The following is a 6,416-nucleotide window of genomic DNA, read 5'->3' as shown; positions in this document are numbered from 1 at the left end:
TCGCTCAAAAGGAGATTCTAAGTCTGTAGCAGCATCACTCATGTCATTGATATTCAGGGACCTATTGTAGGTACAAAAGAATATACAAAGAATGTATGAATTTATGAATAATTATTTGTACAGTATAATTATGAATGAAAGATTGATTTGGAAGAAAATCCAAAAGAATAAAAGAATCAAAAATAATTATTCGTAACGAATGAGAGAATATTGGCTCAAAAATAATTGTAAAGATGCATTTCATTAAAATAATGACGTTCAGACATGAGCCTATTTTACAAAAGAGTTATCATTGCCCCTAGGCTAAAAGCAACAAGTGTGTTCTGAATATTACTCTAAGTAAGCTCTAAATGCTATAGAGACTTATTCCGCAGTCTTGTTGCTTAGAACACTCCCAGGGTTATAAAGGCGGATATCTAACAAAGTCCATTCTTCAGTTGCTTTTCCACAAATAACATTCATGTGAACATTTCCCAACTTCTTCATACATTGCATTCACTTCATTATCAATCATGATTGGGTAACTGATTTTCTGCACTAGAGGAATCATCAAATTTGACAACGCCCATACTGATAAGCCTTTCAACCACTTTTTTAAAGGCAACGCAATTTTCTATGGAATGCCCCGTAATTCTCGCATGATAATCGCATTGTGAATTTGTGTCACACCATTTGGGGTACGGAGGTTGTACGGGCTCTGAGTAAAACGGAGATACCAAATGTGCATCAAATAGCTTCTAATACAACTCTCTATATGTCATCAGAATGGGTGTGAACTGGGGTCTTTCTGTATTTGGCCTCGAGTTAGATTCTTGTCTTGAAGGGCCTTGATAACAAGTAGTCACAACCCTCGGTTGGCCTATAGTGACCCGTTTGGAATACCCTTTATTATACAGGCTCAAGTTATTCACTTCATTTTCATTATTCTTTAGGGTTAATCTTTTGACGCTTTCGCCCATATCTATCTTCCCACTCCTTATTGCATTTTCGATCATCTCACCAGACATTACTATATCTGAGAAGCTCATGGTAGTGCTCCCAACATATGGTTAATGAATGGGGCTTTCAGAGTATTGATGAAAAGCATCGTGGTTTCTTTCTCCAAAAGAGGTGGCTGGACTTGTGCCGTTACCTCCCTTCATCTTTGAGCGTATTGCCTGAAGCTCTCACTTTGCTTCTTTTCCATATTTTACAGTGTAATTCTGTCAGGTGGCATGTCTGTCACGTGGCCATATTGCTTCATAAAAGCATGTGCCAAGTCCTTTCATAGAAGCATAGTTGTATATTCCTCCACGAACTTCCAGCCTTCTCTCGTTGTGTTTAATCAGTCCATATTCGGGCAGTTGCATTATATTCCACTTTATCAAGAAATTCGTTTTCCATGACAAGCTTTTATATTTAGCAATCAAATTTGAATCAACACCTCTTTTCTTTGATGAAAATGCAAAGAAATCATAAATAAAACAAAACAAAACGGGTTAGTACAAAGCAAAAGTAAGCAAGAAAGGAACAAAAAAGCACCTATTCAGGTGACCACTAGGGTTTGGTGTGGTTCTACCTAGGGTGGGCTCCTAAGGTCTTTTACATGTGGTTTGATTCTAAAGCAAAGGTACCCGAACCAGCAGATTCCTCGATCCTCACCCATAATAGGCTCATACAGACCAAGTTCAGTTCAGGGGAATACATTTCCCTATGGCTGCACGGAGATGAAAATCTCACGAAGACATAGGTACGGATGTATCCCAAAAGTGATCTACTATCCTACACAGAGGTGAAAACCTCACGAAGGAGTAGCTTCACACTCCCACTTAAGAGGGTATGACCTACGATCATGCAATGCAATGTGCAAAAATATCAAAAGGCTTGAACCAAAAAAGTAAACATATTAAAGACCACAAAAATGACAAACAAAATGCAACGAAAGGATCATACATTTAAACCAAATTTTCAATTTTTGACAAAAGACAAAAATTAATCAACACGTGGCTTGACTCTCTTATTTAAAATCCCCAGCGGAGTCGCCAAGCTGTTGACATCATTTTTTTTGATAAAACGGGTTTACTTGGATTTTGAAAACGAAAACGAAAATGGGAGTCACCACCAATCCTTTTTGATAAGGTGTGATTGGATCACCTTGAAAAGTTGTTGTTTTTAATAAACGATTTGATTTTATTAAAACAACGATTTTGATCCACGAAATTAAAAAAATGGGTTCGGGAGTCGGTTACGTACGAGGAAGGATTAGCACCCCGTAGCGCCCAAAAATTGGTACCTAGTTGATTAGTTAATGTCTTAATGTAAAAAATTAAAAACTTTGAAGAATTTTAAAAATACGATCCTAAAAACTTTTGAACAGTATGGGTTGGAATTTAAGATTCTTTTGTTCCAAAAGAATATCATATCCAGCACCTTAGGATATGATACTTTAAACTCTCGAAATCAAGATCACCTTATGGTTTCCAAAACCCATACTTTGAAACTTTAAGAGGGTATTTGACTATTTGGCTAAACGAGAAATCGAAACCCAGCACATTAGGGCACGCTTTCTTGAATTTCCAAATGCAAAATATTGCCTTTATTATTTTTTGAAAAATCCTCATCTCGAGAAAACAACGTGTCATATCCAATGCGTTAGGACACAACATATTGAATTCCCGATAATGAGCTTATTATTTATGTTTTTTGACTAAAGAGTATTCTCGATTATTTAGATTCAATGAAGAAAATTGAAACCCAATATGTTAGGGCTCAATCCTCTCGAAGATCCCAAATACTGAGTATTACCTTTATTTTCAAAATTTCTTTTTTTGAATCTGGGTAAAAATTGATGTAATGGAGTAACAATTGTGATCGTGTAAATATAAATAGCATGAGCAAAAATAATGAAAAGATAAATAAAAAACAAATCAATCATATATACACAATATCAAGTAAATAAACAAATAAAACCAAGCATTTAAAGAATATAATAATGATAATAATGGACATGTGAATAAATAAATAAATAAATGAAAATCAAGTAAAACAATAATAATAACAAAGAAAATAGATAAAATTATAAAATATAAAAATATGCATATGTACATATAAGAAAAATATATATGTATGTGAATTATAATAAAATAAAAAATAATATATATATATATAAATATACATATTTTAATATGTAAACATATATATAAGTATATATATACGTATTTGTGAGAAAAATTGTATATAGGTATATATGTATAGATATGTATATAAATTATAGAATATAAAAAATATGAGTATTTATGTATATATTAAATAAGTTATAAAAATATATATATACATGTATATATATATATCAACAATTATATAATAATAATAATATAATAAGACACACATATTTAAAACTTACATAAGTAAATATAAATGGAAATATAATGATAATAATAACAATAATAATAATAATAATAATAATAATAATAATAATAATAGTAAGGATAATAAGAATAAGAATAAGAATAAGAATAAGAATAGGACTAAATTGAAAATAAACAAAATCTCATGGGAGAATCGGAAATAAAATAAGGCAAAGGATCGAATTGTGACACACGCGAAACATGGAGGGATCGAAAGGAAAACATGCGGATCCTTTGGCGGGTCGGGTCGCATGCGCAGGTTGATAGGCTAAACGACGTCGTTTTTGGCATTTAAGGCTAGTCCTAAAACGACGTCGTTTTGGGGCCTATAAAACTCAATTTTTTGACAAAAACTTCATTCTTTTCTTTCTCAAAAAAATAAAAAAATGCTCTCCCCCCTCCGTTCTTAGCCCAGAATCCGGTGAAGGCTCTGGCGCTGGACCACCGCGGCGGCCGCTGGTCGCCGGCCACGGCTCCGATGTCCACGATGGCCGAAAAATTCTAAAAGGTACTTTTTTTACTATATATTTATGTGTATATATATAAAACGTATAAAAAAAGTTCGAAAATAAATAAATAAATAAATAAATAAAACCTTTGCGTTTTCTTTTTCAAATCTGTTTCGTTGCTTGCTTCTTTATTTTTGTTTTATTGATGCTTGAATCTTTGCTTTTTTTATTTCTCTTCAAACAAAAAAACCAAAAACCCCGTTTACAATGGTTTTAGATGGCTTTTATAGCCATTTACAACACTTTATTTATTTATTTTCTAATGTTTTTCTTGCGTGCTTGTTCTTCTTTGCAGGGACTGGTTGGTGCGGCAGGGAGGAGTGGCGGTGGTTGCGGTTGTCAGAGGAGTTGGTAGCTGAGGCTAGGGATAGGGTGCGGCGGCTAGGGTTTCAGAAAATTGAAACCCTAGTTTGACTATTGGGTCAGTGGGTTTTGGGTTGTAATGGGTTACTATTTTAGGTTTAAGTTTAGGTTTCAATTGGGCTAGGGTGTTTTGGGTTAAATTTCTTGGACTGTTAATTTTTAAAAAAAAAATTGGGTTTTATTTGTCTGGGCCCGAGCAAAAATGGGCTTGTACAAATATTAATATTAATATTGTTAATATTATTATTATTATTATTATTATTATTGTCGAAACCGCTTTTTTGAAAACAAAAATTTTAGTTGTCGACTTTAAAAAAAAATGGAGTCGCCACCGATAATTTATTAAGGTGTGATCGGCCCACCTTAAAAATAATTTTGGCCTGCGAAATTTAAGAAAACAGTTCGGAGTCGATTCGCATACGAGGAAGGATTAGCACCCTCGAACGCCCAAAATTGGTACCAAATTGATTTTTTAATGCCTTGGTGTCGAAAATTTGAAAAGATTTTAAAAGGAAACTTTTTTATTTCATGAATGAATCAAAATAACAAGACATTCTTATTTCAAAGAAATAAAACACCACACCCAGTGAGTTAGGGCACAATGTTTTTAAATCCTCAAAATACCTGAATATTGCCTTTTGCTTTTGAAAATTCCTATTTCGAGCAGTCAAAATATCAGGACCAGTAAGTTAGGACCCAACATTTTTGAATCCCCGAGAATAAGCTTCATTTGAAATTTGTGAATTTATTGCAAAACAAATACTTGGCTTTCTAAATCCATCGAGAAATAATCGCGATCCAGTAAGTTAGGACACGATCTTTCACGAGAATCATGAATGCCAAATATTTTGGAATTTATAAAATAGGATGATTTAAATACTTTGGGAAAAGCAAAATATATATTTTTAAAAGGGAGGCTAAAAAGGGTTAAGGTATAACATGAAACGGATACCCTAATTTCAAACATATATGTATAGATATTTACAAAGAAAAGTATAAGTATATCGTAAAAAACAAAATAAAAATAAAAACATATGTACATAAATATTTATAAAAAATAACATAAAATATAAAAATTTTATTTATATATGTAAAAGTAAGAAAATAAAATAAAATAAAATAAATGTATAAAATATATAGAGGTATTATATACTTTAAAAAAAGTGCATATATATTATATAAAAGCCATGCGTATGTATATGTATTATAAAAAACAATGCATGAATGTTATAAAATAATAATAATTACGATATAACATATGCATATAAGACATTTAAATATATATACAGTATATACATAAATATGATAAAAAAACGCATGTGCGTGTACATAGATAGGTATAATAATGATAATAAAAAATATTATAAAAATAGCTAAAAAAAATGGACTCAATTGAACTAAAACGGAAAAAAGTGGGGGCAGATTTGAAATAAATTAAAAATGACCAACTTGAATGCACAAGCAATAATGGAGGACCAAAAGGGAAATTATTCCCACCTTCCAAAACGCTGCGCAGCGAGGGACCAAATTGAAACAGAAAAGAAATTCGTGGCTAATTTAAAAAAAAACAAAATAAGTTTAATTGAAATGCATCACAAAAAGCAGGGGCTAAATGCACAATTCTACCATTAAAAGCCAGAATGCGCGGATCCTCCCCTCCGGGTCAGGTCACCGCGCGGGTCTGGCCATTTAAAACGGCGTCGTTTTGCTTATGTGCTTTAAAACAAATTTTTTTGAAAAAAAACAAATATTTTCAGCAGTAAGAAGGAAGAAAAAAATAAAAAATAAAAATAAAAACCCTCTGCTAGGTTTTTTCATTTCACTCTCAACGCCGCTGTTCTCCGACGAAGTCAATTCATGGGCTCCGCTCAAGTCTCGATTTGAGCGATGCGAACGCAGTTTTGACGGTGAATCCTCGAAGGTATTACCCCTCTCCTCTTTTATATTATTGTTAAAAATAAAAGAATAAAAATGAAAACTAAATGTATAAATAAATAAATCAAACATCCACAAAACAAACTAAAAAATAACAAAAACCTTTGTTATTCAAAAATTTTGAATCTGTTTTTCCTTTCCTTTGTATTTCCAATCTTCTCTCAATACAACCTTGGTCTCCCCCCCATTTTACAAACAATATTGGCCGTTTTATAGCCCGAGA

The sequence above is a fragment of the Gossypium raimondii genome, chromosome 13 (genome assembly GCF_025698545.1).
Source record: "Gossypium raimondii isolate GPD5lz chromosome 13, ASM2569854v1, whole genome shotgun sequence".
Lineage (NCBI taxonomy): Eukaryota > Viridiplantae > Streptophyta > Magnoliopsida > Malvales > Malvaceae > Gossypium > Gossypium raimondii.
The sequence above is the reverse complement of the archived record's forward strand: the minus strand, read 5'-3'. Positions refer to the sequence as shown.